This window comes from Onychomys torridus, chromosome X, assembly GCF_903995425.1.
Source record: "Onychomys torridus chromosome X, mOncTor1.1, whole genome shotgun sequence".
In the NCBI taxonomy this organism is placed as follows: domain Eukaryota; kingdom Metazoa; phylum Chordata; class Mammalia; order Rodentia; family Cricetidae; genus Onychomys; species Onychomys torridus.
This window is the reverse complement of record NC_050466.1, coordinates 22,910,443-22,929,393: the sequence shown is the minus strand read 5'-3', so window position 1 is coordinate 22,929,393 and position 18,951 is coordinate 22,910,443. Positions and strand designations below refer to the sequence as shown.

The 18,951-nt window shown below is 38.1% G+C and overlaps 1 protein-coding gene across 5 annotated transcripts in view; it reads right to left on the bottom strand.

Moving 5' to 3' along the window:
• Gria3 (glutamate ionotropic receptor AMPA type subunit 3) overlaps window positions 1-18,951 on the bottom strand; it is a 277,058-nt gene that overhangs the window by 183,971 nt on the left and 74,136 nt on the right. The window lies entirely within an intron of this gene.

The window sequence follows — 18,951 nt, the reverse complement described above, 5'->3', positions numbered from 1 at the left end:
AGCTGAGTTAATTTGTTATTACATTATTTTAGTTTAAGTATTTAGGTTATGCTTGTAATAGAAGAATATGTCTTTTCATTTATCTGAAAATAAAGTTTTATTGGATGCCTAAATTTTATCTGGCAAGTCTAAATTAGGTAGTTTGGATGGCCACTTAGGTAGTACAAACTATTTGACTGGAGAAACCCAGTGCTTTTTCTTCCACTGCCCTGGCTCATTACTTGCAATCCTAGTCATGTACAGTGTCCCTGAATTAAGTAATTAAAAACTGCTGTTAATACATGTCTATTGCTTGTGATGAGTTATAGAGTGAGATGTTAACCAGCATGCAATTCCCTATCCCAGATTAATTTAGTAGGTGAGTTCAATGAACAGTTCATAAACTGTGTAAATGAGACACAAAATAGATGAATTTCTTTTGGGAGAGTGGAAACTGACCTACAACTAGGTCTAGTTGGTACCTAAGAATGGGTACTAGAATGGAGAGCCCAGGCCTTGGCTCATACAAAGAATATCTACTGCACGACAGCAGTGAAGAGGGGCTGCCTCTCTGTTCCTGCAGTTGCAGTATTGATATGTCAGTATTGGCTTTCTATTTGCGTTATCAATGCTTTTTCTCCCAGCACTCTCATAGGTCAGAGGTAGTCTACAATCCCAGATCTTAGAGTGAGATGTGTGTTCAAGTTATAAGTCTGCAGCTTACAAGCTGCATGATTTCTTTTGGGCAAACAGTTTTACCTTGAAAGTCTAATGGGATTGTTGAAAGGAGGTAATGAAAGCATAGTATGTATAAAATCCTTGGAAAACAGGGCATTACCAAAACACCTTTTTCTTTGCTTTCTTCTTTAAAATTATTTATTATTGTCTGTACATGTGTGAATGTGTGTGTATAAGTGCATGTGCTCACATGCCATGATGTATGTGTGGAGGGCAGAGGACAACATTCAGGAGTCAGTTCTCTTTTTCCCCTGTGGGTGTTACAAATAGAACCCAGGTCATTGAGTTTGACAGCAAGCAATTTTACCTGCTGATCCATCTTGCTAGTCCACTCATAAAATGCTTCCAAAACACCAAAATGCTTGTTTAACAGTCAAGTAGTCTAAGTTACCAAGTATATCTTATAACTATCCTCCTAGAGTGTGGAGGGTTATACAGACAGGGTGGCAAAGGAAATTAGTCACACTAAGGAAAGCTGTGACTGAACTTGTAGCCCTCATATAAACTTCCAGCTACAGAATTTTGCCAATGACAGATCCTATGACATGATCTCACAATAGGAAAGCAGGACTGGAGTGAGGTGGTACAGAAGGTTCCCTTAAAATACTGCGCGTGACATTCACCAGTTCTCAAGGAAGAGGTCCAAGTTTTGGGGACAGGTGGCCAGCGGAGGTTTTGAATCTACCAGAGGGAATTATCCTCCCTCTGTGTGCCCAGGATAAGATCTGAGAGCCAGGGAATGTTTGTAAATGGTCTCTCTCATTTAAATAAATCCCACTTAAATATTTATCAGATCATGAATATGCATGTTTCTCTCTCGGTGCTGGAAAGAGAACGGGAATGTAATTTTTAGATGGCCCATAAATAATGTAAGGGGGGAAAAAGGGATCTTTGTTCTGTGTTGCCTGTGTATTTACAGCATCTTGAAAGATCTTAAAATAATGGAATGATTTTTCCCTTTCCCAGCCTAAGTGTTCACTGGAGCTTCACCTTTCCTGTCTTTAGCATGATTTGCACCGATTTGTATCCTCGGGGGAAGATTTATGATGGCAAGAAAATGAAAATGGTCAACTTCAATAATTAGTGAGTTAGTCATGACAACCTTTCCTAACCGGCCCTGCTTCCCCTTGTTTAGGTGCTTAAAGGTGAAGGCCCAGAAGACTCCTCTCAATGTTTTGATATTAATTTTTATTGTATGTGTATGGGTGCTTTGCATGCAGGTATGTCAGAGTACCACATATATGCAGTGCCCATGGAGGCCTTAAGAAGTTATCAGATCCTCTGTAACAGGAGTTACAGATAGTCACTAGCTATCATGTGTGTCATAAGAACTGAACCTGTGTTCTCTTGAGCAGCTAGGTGCTTCTTAAGAAAGGCAATGACATTGAGATGGGGACCATTGTCCTTCTCAGCCCCAGCACCTGGATGTGGCTCCATCTGTCTGGTAGAGTTCTTAATAAAAGGAAACAGGGCAGTTCTGATGATGAATGTGGGTAAGTGGGAATGTGACTAGAACCTCAGTAGTGGAGAAAACTAAAAACTGACAAATGTGATTTCACTCTTCAATTTGGCTGAGACCGGCTATGACTGGAGAGCAGGGTATGAATAATTGAGAGAGACTGTCCCCTTGCCCAAGTCCACTCTACGGGACTCTGTATCCCCTTCAAAGCTGCAAATTCTCCACTTTCAAAATAGGCAAGATGTGCTTTCTTTGTGTATTTCTCTCTTCTGTCAGTATGAGGAACTGAGAGAGAACCACTTACCTTTCTGCCCTAAAGCATCTTTAAAAATACCATTTCTTCCCTGTGAATAGGAGAGCTGAAGGTGGCTGTCAGTGTGGATTGGTGGGAAAAAGATTTTAAACAGAAGAGGAAACAGAATGCACACTGCTAGTTCCATCACTTCCTAGGAGAATGATGGGAGAGCAAACCACTTAACCTTTCCACACCTCTACTTCCTCATCTGTAAAAGGAGAACCATGGCAATTCCTCTCTGTAAAACTGCTCTAAAGATTGAGGGCTAGGATGCAGTTTGGAGGCTTATTGCAGAGCCTGGCACATAACAAGTGCTCCATCAAGGGTAGATATTAGTCTGAGGAACTGGTTATTCATTAGCACTTAGACTTTCCCCTCAAGCCTGAATCTTTCATGGTCCTTAGGAAATTAATCCCTTGCCTTAAAGGTATACGACAGTCTGATGGAGAAGAAAGATTTCTGGATAGAGTTTTGGGAAACTTGGGCTCCAGTCCTGCTTGCTTTGATTTTTTATTAGCTGTATAACCTCTGGAAAATCATTCTCCTGTTTGGAGATAGAGATTTATTTTGTCTCCATACTAACAACGTATCTGTCCTGCCCTTCCCTCCTCCTCACTGGGTATGAATAATGATAAAAGACATGGGAAAATGCCTGGAAGTAGAAAATGGTAGGTTTTATTTTGAACAATATTAATTAGAATAACTAAATGTTCTTCCATTTCAATAGATTCCCATCAAGAAACATTTTTTATCTCAAAGTTACATATTGGGTGAGGTCTTGAAAGCAAATAGTGTATGGAAATACTTTGCTAATTTCATATTGGAACACCTAGAGAGCAAAATAGATAGGTACTAGGAATAGAAATCAGATCCCTAGAGTTCCAGATAGTTTATCAGAGGCTATGGGGAATTATGGGGTCAAGAATGTTACCTTTGCCCCATTTTTTTATATTTTTTCCCTACCATTTCATTTAAGATGCTTTGTTAAACTGAGGGAAAAACATATATAGTGATAAAATGCCTAGGATTTTCTGTGACAGTCCCAATTTTGTGTCTTCCTTCTTTTTTTATGGAGGTGATTGCTGCATTTTGTAATTATAGTTTCATATCAGTGGTTTTGAAGGACTTTATTATCATCAGCAATAATAGCTACCATTTATTGAGCATATTTATTTTTATCAGATATCGTGCTAGGCATGTTCATAGTATCTCATTTAATTTTTGTAGCAGCTCAAAGAAGTAGATACTATAACCATTGGGATTTTACAAATACACAGAGAGGTTACAGCTCAACTTCATACAGCTGATCAATGCCACCATGAAAATTGAATCCTAAGATTTGCCTTAAATAAACAAAGCTATTTTCAGACCACTTGTCTTGGAATTTGGAAAAGATGGCTAATGTACTATAGATTTCTGAACATTTGCTTGGTGGAACCAATCCTTAATATCAAGTGACAAAGCCAGGCATAATGGTGCTTACTTGGAATCCTAGCACTCAGGAGGCTGAGGCAGGAGGATTGTGAGTATGAAGTGAGTATGCCTGGTCTGCAGAGCAAGAACCTAGTCTCAGAGATATAGAATCAAACAAGAACAAGTGATGAAAGAAGCTATAGTCTGGACCTTTAATGAACATAGTTAGTAACGTATCTTTTTTTTTAATCTGTTCACCCTTAACACCACAAAATAATCCATTACTTGATCTCCATAAAATGAGTATAGACTTTAAATGTTCTCTAATTTATCTTCTTTGATTTCTCGTCATAGCCTCCCCCTCAGTTTAATACACATAGATGACGTAGATCACTGGTCCATCCAACTGCTTGGCAAAACCTCAAGGACTTGGTCTGTAGGCAAAGGGTGAATCTGGAAGGGAACTTGGAACTAGATTCTAATTTAATTCCTCCTAATTTCTAATATGCAGCAGCTTAATCCAAACAAATGTAAGATTGCAAACTGAGCTTTACATCCAATTTTTAGAGTTTATTACATACTGTAGTCTAGGGAATTTAAAAATAAGTCAGAAAAGACACACTGAGCTCTTTCAGCTTAGTTAAGAAGGAATGTATTATATATTTTGGATGGTGTCACTGACTACAGTACTTTCTAAAGAAGTTATCTGCTCTAAACTTTCTAAAGAAGTTACCTTAGGCATTTCTATTTAATATAAATGAAGATAATACCATTTCTGCTTTATTATTCTCTAAAACACATGCTGAGTAAACCCTCAAAAAACATTGGTCTGAGCTTTTCTAACCACATTATTTTTTATCAATGGGTTTACGCTTAGTAATGTGTAGAACAGATGGAAGGCTGGCTATGAAGTCAGGACAACAAGAAAAAAAACAAGTTCTACTTCCTGATCATCAGTCTAGCAATTCCAAAAACAGGCTTCCTTCCTTTGGGCCTGAGGTCCCTAGCTGCACTTATATAAATGTCATGTCTAAACCCATTGTCTCTTAGCCATATCTGCCTTTTTCTGTGAGTTTCCAAGCTCTTTTCATGGGAACAAGTTCTGATTCTGATAGACTAGAGCCAAAATTAGCACATTGAAAGGGTGGCCACATGGCACTGTGGGACTGATCTAGCAGAGCTCAGGCACTAAGGCTCTTCTTTCTCTGTTGAAGAAGCACCACTTGCCTGTGGCCTTGGTAAATGCTCAATAACAATGGCTTCCAATTACAGAAGCCAGGTGCCAGGAACCATTCTAGGTATCTTTTACATGTGTAAAACATATAGCAGTCTTATGAGTTAAGGTGTCATCCATTTTGAAAGTGAGGGAACACACATGCAATAGAACCTAGCGCCTGTGGCTTTTCTTGGCAGCCATGATATGGCCCAAGATGTTTATTGTAAGAATCCCTTGCCTGATTTGTAGGTTTTTCTTATTTGATGCACTGACTTATTGATTTGTTAATTATGTATAGAACTGGTTGAATTTCCTGAGCAGGTAAATACATGAAGAACATGGGAAGTTGCATTAACTCTACAGGGCTGTAGACCAGGTCATACTCAGCATTTGATTTTAGCTTACACAGTGTTATTCTCCTTTATTCCTATGAGAAAGGGTAATAAATATATATATGCAGATAATTGAAGCAGGGTAGAAAAGGCTTAATGTGATCAGTCTTGGACTAGCCTTTAGATTTTTTTAGAATACACTTTTAAAAATAGAATTACAGATTAGAAAACTGATGAACATAAAATATGGGGCTGATTCATTTTTTAGAATCCCAAACCTCAGACTTAAGAACTTTCAAAGCCTTTCCAGCTTGACATGTCTAATAAAAATTTTAATGTTACTATTTAGTAGTGTGCTAGATGGATTAAAAAGTCACTTAGTAAAGCTGTAGTTCGTTCTTTTGAAAAACTCCAGTTTGTCGATGAAAAACGACACCTTTATGTTATTGAAAAGAGTTAAAAAAATTGAAAGAATGGAGGCTGGGTGGTGGTGGTGCACGTCTGTAATCGCAGCACTTGGGAGGCAGAGGCAGGTGGATCTCTGTGAGTTCAAGGCCAGCCTGGTCTACAAAGTGAGTTCTAGGACAGGCTTCAAAGCTACAGAGAAAACCTGTCTCAAAAAAACAAAACAAAAAAATTTGAAAGAATGGATAACTTTAATAAATAGCACTGTCATGTTCTCGTCCATGTTTTGTGCCCAGTGGAGACCAGTAATTCTTTCTTGGGATTTTCAGCAGGAATATCCTTCTGCTGGGAGCTTCTAAAGAGAGAAGGCAACCTGACTAAGCTTGGGGAGGCTTGGCTCAGCCTTTCAGTAGCACAAAGTGTGTTTTTGGAGTAAGTCTGTTAATCAAAGTGACATCCTAAAAATCTCTTGCCCTGGAATGTCTTCCTTATTTTCTATACTCAGGCAAGCCTAACAAGGTTAGAATAAAAAAAGATCTGTTTCCATAAAACACTCTTTTATTCTGACATAAATGCCCTTTAGATTATCGAGGCCTGTCTTGCCTCATACCTGGATAACCAAGAACTGGACTATATAGGCTTACATCATTTTTTTGTGTTTGTAGCATTACCTATATAGAGATTTTGAAGTAATTTTCTTTCTTTAGTTTTATAGTTGGATGTGTGGAGATTAATGTCATTCTACTCTCATCTTTGGAGAATTCATGTGGTTTGCATGAAATAGTGCAACTACTACATCCTAGCCCTTGAGAATCCTCAATAATTAATGGCCTTTGTATTGGTTGAGGTTCAGGGACCATTCAGAATCTTGAAAATCTGCCCATTACCTAGAGTCTCTAACTAAGGTTGCTAGCATTCAAATATCTGTATTACTTCTCTGTTGGTTGGGTGAGGGAAGTGGTATATTTGGTACAGAGGTTGGGTCACAAGAGGACTCAAAATCATATTTAGGCTAGTACACATGAGAAGATAACTACCTATTGCATGATCTGAGAACACGTTCTACTCAAAACTGCATAGTAAACACATGTCCATGTTCTTCATTATGTCTTCAAAGCCTAGGAATTCTACATTTTGTTTTTAGCTAAAGTTCTTTCACTCACTCATTCATTTGCTTAATACTAGCAATCAGTCACTGTGTTTTATTTATCACTTAATATAGTGCTTGCAGAGATGAATAAGACAGCAACTTCATCTTCAGTAAGTTAACAGTATTTTTCAGAAGACAAATATGTAAACAAATAATAATAATACCATTTTCTATATAATGCTGTATTAGAGGTATAGACAAAGAACTTAGAGGGCAGAGGGCAATAGGCAGAACTCTAGGCCTATGGAAACACATATTTGAGCAAGACTTTAATGGATAAGACATTTGCCAGATTTTTGTGTGGATAGGTGTGCGTGCGCATGTACATGCCTGCATGTGAGAGTGTGTTTTGGAGGGAAACTGGGTGAGGGATCTAAATTACAGAAAGAAAACACTACAGGCAAAAAATTTAAAGCTGTAATGAATATCTTCCATGTGGCATATTGAAACTTTCACAATTATAGAGTTTATGGTAGTGGACTATGAGAGATGATGGGGAAAGTTCAAAGAAGAGGTTTCATGGATGTAGAAGATGATTCAGCAATTAAGAGCACTTATTTTTAAAGAGGACTCTGTTTGAGTCCTAACACCCACATGGTGGCTCAAAATCACCCATAACTCCAGTCCAAGGGATCTGATACTCTCTCTGACCTCTTCAGACATCACACACACACACACACACACACACACACACACACACACACACACAGTTCACATATATACATGCAGCCAAAACACTTAATCACATAAAATAAATCTAAAATATTCAAAGATGAGAAAAGTACATGGAGCAGAAGGGTTTTCTGGAGAAGAAGAAGTCTAGATAGGGCATCAAAGTATATGGTCAAGGGGATATTAAATGTAGAGATCCAGAATTGGGAATGGGTTAGAGCCTCTGTAAAATTCTGCCTAGTGAAGCATTTTGAATCTTTAAAGAATCTGGGAATATTCAAGAAACATAGCTTCTTTCCTTTTAATTATAGAACTTCTCATATAGTTTTTAGTAAGGGGAATTTCTTTCATTCTTAAGAAACCTAGAGATTAAAAATGACCATGGGAGCATGTTTGAAGATGTGGGAAAGTGCTGGCAGAACAGGCTTTGCATGGTAGGAAGGCCACTGTTGAGAAACTCAGCAAACACGGTCAGAAGAAAACACATTGCAAGTGCCTTATGGTACTCACTGGTATGGAAATTTACCTGGAAGGATTTTGAGATCTAATAAGATATCCAATTCTATCAACTAGGCATTGTTTCCTCTTCTTCCCTGTCTCAAAGGACATTGAAAGGCTAAAGGCTGATCACTAAGGAATTATCAAAATGGAAACATGTTAATGCTCTGAGTAATGTCTGGCTAGTTAAAGAAGTCAATGTAGATAGTTATTTGAATATTCAACTCTCAGTAAGAGTAGTCATTTGAAAGGCAGTTCTAGTTTCATTATACATGGAAGTGCTATAGTAGCTCCCAGGATTTTACAGCATTTAACATTCATGCTAGATTTTTGTTGATTTACATATCTAGGATGTCTTTCTAAACTGTGAGCTTATTATGAAGAGGCACTCTGTTTCATTCACTTATATAACCCCAGCAGTGCACTGATGGACAATTTTAATTGCAAGATGACAGACTGCATCCCTCATTTTACAGAAGAAGAAACTGGAGGCTAAAAAGGCCAGGTGACTTTTGTTTCCTCACAGCTATTTGGTGACAGAGATGGGTTTAGAACCAGAGTTCTGGTTTGATGATCCATTCTTTCGATGCCATTAACTAGACCACTCACCTCTTATATTCTTGGTGTGTGGTGACAACGATTCTGTCCTTATTAACCTCTTGACAGACTGCTGTATGACCTCTACTTGAGGGGATCTCAAGCTTGGCCTAGCCGAACTTAAACAAAACTCTTGACATAATCTCTAAAGACTCAAGGCTACATCCCTAGGTTGATCATAGCCCATTTTAAAATGCTGATCAAGGAACTGAAGGCTGAAAAATGAATTTATTGTTTGTTCTAGTCAATATCTAAATACAATGCCCATGTATTCTAGCATCTAATGGAAGGTGGGAGCCTGACTTCAGAGAGTTACCACTTATCAAAACTGCGTGAGTTTCCTGTGGACTAAGCTTTCCGGTTATTTGTAACTTTTCAGCTGCTCCTATTTACTCACTTTTTTTCTCTTTTGTACAAATTGAAGATGAGTTCAGTTTATGCTGAACTCTTTCCTTATTGACATAGTACGTTACTGACAAAAATCTGTTCTGAACTGTCTGGTGTCCAGCTATGTTTACCTTTGACAGTGGTTAGAGACTCTGATTATATGAGAGGAGACAGAGTGTTCCTGGATAACTTGCATCTATTTCTGAGCTTCCCTTCATACCTCTTAGATGTTTTAAATTTTTAAATCTTAGGGGACAGAATGCCAGTATTCCATGTGACTGTATGTCTATGAGAAGGTAAATATGGCCTCAAAAACTCTGCTGTGTCATTTGTGACATCCTCAGTTCAGAGAAGCCTCCAAACATCTCTCCTGCTCTTAATAACTCACTGTAGATCTGTCGTCCATCTAAGCCTTCATTTGGGGGAGGGGAAGCTATTTATATTTTCAGTCTAACCTACCACTTGGTATAATGAGTTCCATATGCTTCTCCCATTTTCTACCTTCTGTGAGAAGTAGAGTTTCCTTTCTTTGTCCTAAGCTCACCTCTATATGCTGTATGTCGGTAAGACACAGCACAGGAACCCATGATTTACTAGGGGAAATGACCTGACTATTAATTGTTGTCTTTGTTTACAAGCATATTAAAAATTCAAATGAAAGAGAGCCAGAGTAATGCAATTGAAAGCAAACACACTGGTACCTAATTACCCCAAGGAGAAGGATGTAAATCCTCAACAAAACAGAGGCCTGTTAATGCAAGAACATGTGGAAATAACTGGAGGCCTACTCCAAAATCAGTGCCTAGCCACGTGCTGCCTGCCTGCAGTGAAGCTGAAACACCTTCTAAAAGCTCAGTGTGGCCCATGAACATAACCTGTCAGCCTCCTTGCCTGACATGATCTTAATTAGCCTCTCTTCTACTGCCGAGAAAGCCTGCTGAGGCAGTTAGCACCAGAGAATTCATCAGCTTGTTTGTGGAGTCCACAAAGCAGGACAGCAGCTGACACTGGCAACTTATTGATTGGAATGAATCCAGGAAAACGGGGAAGTAAAGTAGTCTTTGAGTCCCTCTTCTTCCATGAACTAAGGTGCTCCACAGAGAATTTGCAGAGTGGACAGGCTATGCTTCATGTAATTGCCCCTCCCTGCAATTGCCTTGGCAGCTCATATTAATCCCCCCAACTTCCTTGGCAGCTCACTCTCTGTCTCCCTTGCTTTTGTAAATTGTTTTCAGTTGATGCGTCCTGTGTAACCATGCCGATACCAAACAATGTGTTTGACTGCAAGACAAGGGGAGAGAGCTCTGTTGATTTTGCTGCAAATTGCACTTTTGCTAGAGCATTAGTTGAGAAAATGGAATTTTGCCAGTATTGCCCTCCCTTTCTTTGTTTACTGCCTATTTTCAACAGCCCTGTAATTGCTTTCCATTTTGCAAAAGAAACAGTGCTCCTTTTTTATTTTTTTAATTGTGTGTCTTGTCCTGATCTCTTATGTTGGAGAGCGTTGATGGGAATGCCATGTTGTTTTGGTTCTAGAGGCCAGCTTGGCATTAACAATGAAGGTGAGTCATTGCTAGGTGAAGCAGTTCCATTGTGGGCTCAGAGACATATCTTTTTCCATGGAGCCTGCCCTGATGACTCTAGCCTGCCCATCAGGAACTCTATCTTCTTTGGTCTCCCTTGGAACTTGAAATCCATACCACACAACATAGATCTTGCCTTATGCTATTTCATACTCATTGTTGTTTCATGTGCATTACTCTTAACCCACATCTCTTATCATGATGTAAATTATTCCTACTCAGATATTACCCCATTTTGAACATGTTAACAAGGTAGGCACAATGAAACTCTCAATTGATGTTATGTTGGTTCACAGCCAGTCTCTCAAAGAGTTCCTACAACCAGTACTTTGACTCAGTACTGCCTTCTCATCACAAACATTTTGTAACAAATAATTCCATGCTGCGAGAGTGGATGTCGTCTTGTACATTACAGCATGTATAACAATATTCCTGGGTTCTTCCCACTACTAAACCTTATTTCTCCAGCAAGGGGAAAGTTTTGAAACCATAATAAAATCACAAGAGCTAAAACTCATTGAACATGTTATTCTGTTCAGCTTGGTACTAAAGATTTTATAATACATTGTCTTCTGTAATTCCCATACTGTGCCCCCACTTGAATTGATGTCTACAGGGCTCCAGGAGACAAACCTCAAAGTTACAGTTGCAGGATTACTACACAATCTGTCTCATTTTGAAGTACCTCTCAGGCTCAAATCCAGAAACTGTAGCAAATTGCAGCTAGCCCCTAATGGTCTAAAGAACATCCATTCATTAAGAATTAGATATTCAGCTATTGAAGGTTAATTCCACAAGGAACCCAATGAAGCAATGGAAGGTCAGAGCAAAAACAACTCTGCCAGCTGTCACTTTCTTTTCCCAAAGATGTGAATACAGTTCCAAACAGCTGAGGCTGCTGCTGCTGGTGGTGGTGGTATGAAAGATTTATTTCTTATTCTCCAATGATGACATTCTGGGGAAGGAAGCACAATTTCTAGCTAGTCTATTGAAGGAATTCCTACTTTTAATCCTGACTAGACATCTTGTAAACAATGCAGTTGGTCACAGGAAAGGAAGAGCAAAAGAAGGTGATTAGTATAGTGTAGATGTCTCCTTTAAAGAGGGAGGGAGATACTCAATGCACATCGTGTGACAGGAGTACCATCTCTGCATATGAAGGACAACCCAAGAGAGAAAATTTGACATTTTGGTTTAATGTGTCTTTGGAGACGAATGTACCTCTGGCTGTGAAATCAATTCAACCTCAAATTTACTGCCACCAAGGAGTTAACGATATATTAAAATTAGTCATGTCATTTGATGGAAAAATATTCTACTTATGGAAATACCTTTATAGGAAAACTGCCTTTCTGAGTCGGAGCTGGAAATATTACAGTAAACAGGATCTAATCACAGCGAAGCCTTTTTTCAGCTTTGCATGACAGCTGTAAAATATGACAGTATTTATTAATAGTTGCTGCAGTCTAATCTGCAGCATTGGAGAGTTACAGCAAAAATATGTTAAGCTACTAAGAGAGCAATTTCCACAGTAACTAATATTCAGTGTTTGAAAGGATACTTTAATGTCTTGTGATTTTTTTATTCTTCCCCTACAGATAGTCCAACCCCAGGAATGAAGGAGCTACTAAGCTAATAACCTTTGTGGAGAGGAAGTGTTTAAATGATAATTTATTTCAAGAGCTGACAACAAATTGCTTGGCACTTTCTCCTTTTATGCCCCAAAGCAGTCAAGGATGTGCAAATCGAAGTATTAAAAATATGACAGCTTCAGTATTTTCATTTTCAATGAAACCCTCATTATAGACATATGTACAGTCTTTTATTCACAATCCAGTCCAAATATTCATTCACTAATATTATTATACAGGCTCTCAAGATGCTCTCATAGTTGAAGACTCATCACAATAGATTAAGCAGCCTGTAGAAACTACCAACTGTCTTAGGTCCTGTCAACCCCAATTACTGCTGCTCAAACAGGGGAATTTAGTATCTGTCTCTCACAGGCTAATGTACTCTCTGGGCCTTCCTAATTTATTCTGATATAAAAAAGGAACTTGAATTTCAATAAAAACTCTCTTGCCTTCACTTTTCCCAGAAGACAAATGGACATGACTAGAATTGGAGCCATCGATTACCTTTGTGCATCCTTTCACTAGATCTTGAAGTGGATGAGAAAAAAATGAGACAAAACACAAAACAAGATTTGTTTTTATAGAGACACCTGCCACTCACAGGATGGAAACCTTTGATAGTCACCCAACCATTGGTCATTCCTTGCTTTTTGCCACAAGCAGACATAGCTCCTTAGCAGTATCAACTTTCAGATTCATGTCTTTCTGAGGTCTAGAATCTGTCTTAGCCACAGAGTGTATGAATTCTCTTTGCTTTAGATCCAGGCCTCATCACAGCAGTCCATTCAAAACTTGCATTCTGCCTGCATCCAGAATTTTGTCCTTTCCCTGCTCCCACCTTTTTGACTCCTCTGTTCTTTAACTTGGGTCTTTCGCCTCCTGTCTACCTTGATCCATGATATTCTGGTGCCATAACATATAGTATTTAAGCCAACTGGTGGTGGGTGCTTGCCTTTAATCCCAGCAGCCGGGATGCAGAGACAGGTGAGTTTGAGGCCAGCCTGGTCTATAGAGTGAGTTCCAGGACATCCCAGGCTACACAGAGAAATCCTGTCTCAAAAATAAAAACAAAAACAAAACTAAAATAACAACAACAAAAGATATTGTATTTATTTGTGAGCACCATGCCGTGAGAAGTAAATTGAGAACTGGATTGCATCTACACAGATACAATTGAAGTAGAGAGGAGTGAAGTACCATGTCCTTTGAAGAACTGCTGCAGGAAACAAGAAGGAAAAGGCAACTGGTGTTTTTAAATGTTAAGACAGTGGGAAGCAGTATGCCAGCCAGAGAAAAGCACATAGTCTGTGGAGTATGGCAGACCTAGGGTAATATGTGGTTTTATTACTTTGGTGTTGTATATAACTCTAAAAACCATTATTTGAAAGGGTTTTTTCCCTTGGTTCCCTCAGTTGTAGAGATGTATAGATGATGAAATGTGATAATCTATAATGTCAAGACCTAGTTAAGTACTTAAGAAATGGCAGATGCTCTTATTTTAAAACTATGATATACCCCAGCATGAGTGCATGTCTATCTGAGCTACAAAGTGAATTCAATGTCAGTCTGGGCAACTTAATGTGGCATTTTCTAAACAAAAAGTTTTAGAGATCTAGGCATAGACTTTAGTGGTAGAAGCTTGCCTAGCATGCATCCTCTCACATGTATTATATGAAAATTACTGATTTGTTCTTTGTGTGTGTGTGTGTGTGTGTGTGTGTGTGTGTGTGTGTGTGTGTGTGCACGCACGCATGTGCGCTCGCTGAGAGAGAGAGAGAGAGAGAGAGAGAGAGAGAGAGAGAGAGAGAGAGAAGGAATGGAAGACAGTGAAAGGAAAGATTGTGTACCTTATTTGGCAAAACAGCATTATGAACTTAAGCCATGTAAATAGTGTGCATGACAGCATGCAGAAAGGGGCGAAAGAAGGAAGCTCTGCTCATTTCAGGAGAATTCAAATTCAACTGCACTGCAAACATTCATACTCCTCTGAGGAAAGGCCTCTTTCTCCTTGTCTTAGGAATTTCTTTACTACTCAAGACCTCAGGGATCTTCTAAAACTTCCCCAGCATCTTAGCTATCTGAGAACCTTTATTATTTTGCTGTATTGAATGCAAATATCACTAGTAGGGATGGCAACAGTTGGTTTTATTTTTTTTTTTCCGGAGCCATGAAACAAATCAGTTTCCACAGTAGGATTGTCAGTTCCTCAGAGGCAGCGACTAACTCAGCTTCTTTAAAATCTTGCAAGTGAGCTAGGGCAACCTGATGCTATAGAAAGCTCAATAATTGCATGTTGACCAACAAAATAATTGTTATAGCTTCCCCAGTTCCTGCCACAACCTTTAAAATGAGATAACAATGTCTCGTAAAAGGCTGTTGACTTTCAGAGAGTTACCTGAGAATTGAGTAGGGAGTTTCAGATTCAGAACAGGAGACAGCAGGAGTTTATTGAACACTGGGAAGAGGGTTGGCGCTAGTTGTCTCAAAGGGCACCTAGACTATTATCTCATTATCTAAGTCCACAGTCACAGCTGGGCCAGATTCTTTCATCTGTGTGTTCTGCCCACTGAAGCTAAGAAGAGGCCTCCAGTACTCTGTGCCTTCATTTCTCAGATGTGTCACTATTATGGAGGAGATTGTGTTACTACTTAGAACACTTGCACCCAAAAATATGTGTAATAACTGGAAGAAGTGGCCATTTTCTTGGAATGGTTTTAGAATCTTCTGTATAGGAATGTGTATATGTGAGCAACCTCCCAAATTGGATTTTTGGTGCCTGAGAGCTCAGGATTAAAGTTGATTTGTACAAGTAGAGAATAGAATAGTGGTTACCAGAGACAGGGAAAAGAACTGGATAGTGGTTAGTCAGTGGGCAAACAGTTACAATTAGAAAGAAGGAATGAGTGTTCTGTTGCCCCAAAACATAAATACAGTTAACAGCATTCTGTATATTTCAAAAATAACTACAAGGGAGTTTCGTGTATTTGTTATAAAGAAATTATAAATAGATGAGGTGACCCATATGCTAATTACCCCAATTTTGATCACTATGCAATGTATACATGCATCAAAATATCACATTGTCTCTCATAAATATGCATAACTAGTATGTACCAATTAAAAGTGACAATAATAAAAAGTGAGCCATCTTTGGATTGAGGTTCTATTTCTACAGAAGTTCCTTGCCTGAATAGAAATTTCTTTTCTCCTGAATACACTAAGTCATTAGTAACCATATAAATTGGCATGAATAAATTGGTGAGCTGAGGTGTTGTCATTAGCAGAGAAAGACTATTAATCAAGGGCAACAAAATGCAGGACACGAAGATTTGTGAAGGTGTGGAGGAAGGGTAGGCAGAGATGTAGTTTTGCTCCTAGCAGGAAGGGCAGGCATAGAGATGTACAGTGAGGAGCACTAGGTAAACAAGGGACAGAAAAGTCAATAAAAGGAAAGGTTATAGAGAGAGTAGGTGACATACTTAGTCAACCTCATAATTTTCCTAAGAACTGACCTTTTATGTATATAGAACCAAATGCATATTTTCTAACTTGGTGCTAATGAAGCAAGGTGACATTTTATTAACTAAGTGAAGCAGTGACTTGCAAATCCTGAATCAGATTTTCCTCTGCAGACAGAAATCAAAGCAGATCCATTGTATCCCTCAAATTCATTCAGTGTTTGATAACACCAGAGAAAAATGGCCATGCTTGTGTCACATATGTTTCAAATGACCTCTGAAGTTGAACTCATTCTTTGGCTTCTTATTCATCCCTGGACCTAACCAGAACCAGAACAGTTACAACACTGTATATTTAGCTTATTTGAAAGTAATTACCGGGGATCTGTCTGTCTCTCTTTGTCTTCCACATCTATTGTAATTTTGCGGTTGGGGATTTAGCACAATGGTAAAGCGCTTGCCTAGCAAGCACAAGGCCCTGGGTTCAATCCTCAGCTTAATAAAATAAAATAAAATAAAATAAAATAAAATAAAATAAAATAAAATATTATAAAATTCTATTTGATGCTATAATATCACCCCATCATTTTATTACTGAACCAATAGATGATCATTGAAGCTAACTCCCCATGGGAGGCTTTACCTTCTTATAGGAGGGCATGGGGGAACAGGAGGTAGGCTGGAGAGGTGGGAGGAGGGAAGAGGGGGATCTGTGTTTGGTATGTAAAATGATTAAAAATTTCTTAATCTTAAAAAACAACTTTTTTAGATTAAAAAACAAACAACAAATATGTTACTGAATTGTTTAAAGAGCTGTTTAGTGTAATATTGGAGATAAGGTGTTGGGGTAGTTTATATCAGACCAAATGAAGTAATGATGCAGAGGCCATTATGTTAAGTGCTAAGTGAATGATGTGGACAAAAGGGTTCTCTGGGTTTTTGGAGGTAGGCAAGATTCCTTCTCCTCAAAACCAGTTCAGTAAATATCATCACCATTTTTATTCCTTATACTTTTCTCTACCTCCAGCCTTGTTCAAGTTGTCATCATTCTGACCTGCAAGACTACAATGACCACAATGTCTTTTTTTCTACTGATTTTCCTTTTTTCAAACCACTCTATTAACTATAGAAGCTTCATTTAAGTCGTTTGACCCCTCAGCTTAGAATCTTACAATACCTTCCCCCTGTAGAATGCACTCTCCTTACCATGTGTGATTCCTGGTCATATTCCATGACTAAAATATGGCTCTTCTCTATCTTTGTAGTCTCTTCTTTCTTTTCAATAATTTTTACCCACACTGGTGTTTCATTAGTTTCTACAGGTTCTTTGCACTGACTGCTTCCACATTAGGTTATGTCCTTCAGTTTGTTAGTTGTCAGATTATAATGCCCATCCTCAATAAGGATATCACTGAACACCCTTTATAAATTAGGTCCAAGCATTATAATCTTTGCTCCTTTCATTGAACACTATCTAAATGTACCACAATAGTATATTATTTATTTGAATTTTTTCTATCTCTCTTAGAAGGTAAACTTTATGACGGTAGGAATCATATATGTCTTGTTTAACATTGTAAGCTTAATAATTATTAAATGAGTAAGTAAGGAGGTACAGTTTGCTATGGGATTAGAAAAACTGAAACATTTTTCATAATCAAGATATAGGAGTATTTCAGGCAGTAGCAGAATAGGTGATGTTGACAAAGCAGAGGCATGGGTCTGGAACATTCTGACAATAGTGACAAATAGCAACTACCTACAGAAGCCTTATAATGTTGCATCGGGAGAACAGGACAGTTAATTGGCTGAGGCATAAGCATACTGTTTTTTTCCCATGTGGGTAATAGAAAGTTATTAAAATTTTTGGATAGTTTTTGGTACAAAGTTTTGAGAAGACTTTCCAAAATGGACATTAATGTTAAAGTTTATGTAATGTATTTCTCAAAAACATAATAGATTAGTCCCACCTGGTAAACAGCTTAAGAGGAGATAAACATTGATTTACATCAATCCATCAATCAGAAAGATTTGTTTTGTCTGTCAGACCATAGACTTGCTCAAACTATTTAATGAGATGGTTTAAGGATTAAAGGAAGGATATAAAGCAGACTTAGATGGCATAAACTTTCTTTTTCACAGTAGAGATCTAATGAGCAGAGATTATTTATAGATGTTGATGAGACAATGCATGCATTGTGTCTTCTTTGGAATGAATGAAGTTATAGCATTAACAAAAATGATCTCTAATTTAAAACAAAAATTTCAGGATAGAAGCTGCTGATTTTCAGTCTTCAGTTCTGAAAACAATAACGCTCCATATTGCATTAAATGCAATATATGGAAATAAACTAAATCACTCTCAGTGTTTTGAATGGAAGGAAATACATTTAAAATAGAGTACGTTTAAACAATCTTGTTACCCTAGCGAATCAAGGCTCTACTGAACACACACAACTCCTTACTCTGTCCCTTGTCCCTGTTCTTTTAAAATATATATAATATATAACAATTTTTAGTTTTGAATCTATAATTACATTATTTCCCTTCTCTCCCCCCTCATTCACCCTTACCCACTGATGACTCTCAAATTCATGGTCTCTTTATCTTGAATTGTTTGTCACATATATAAGAATATTCCCAAATACATAATCACAACCTGCTCAGTCCACATAATGTTATTTGTATGTATATGATCTCAGGGCTGACTACTTGGTTTAGCTCTTTGTTTAGAGTTGAGGCCTTGTGCTCCTCTTTTTCCTTCCTCAAGAAATCCTACTGCAGAGACTCTAAGGAGTCGTCTCTGAAAATCACTTTTCTGGAATGCTACCTTTTTACAATGTAGTATAGCATGAATCGTCACATGAATGATATTTTTGCTTTTTTGCTCACCTCTATTGGAACTATATTTTATATGAATCTGTCTTGGAGGTAGAATACACCATTAGGGATAGATAGTAGCTTACAGAATCATTAGATTAACTCACTGGTAATATCTAAGTTACAATGATTTCCAAGATACAAAGTTCTTGTGTCAGGTATGCTGTCAAAAAAATCACAGACTCAGAGTTTTAGAGAAAAAAAAAAAAAGAGAGAGACACACTTTAGGTGAGGAGACCAAGGTCAAGAGAGCAC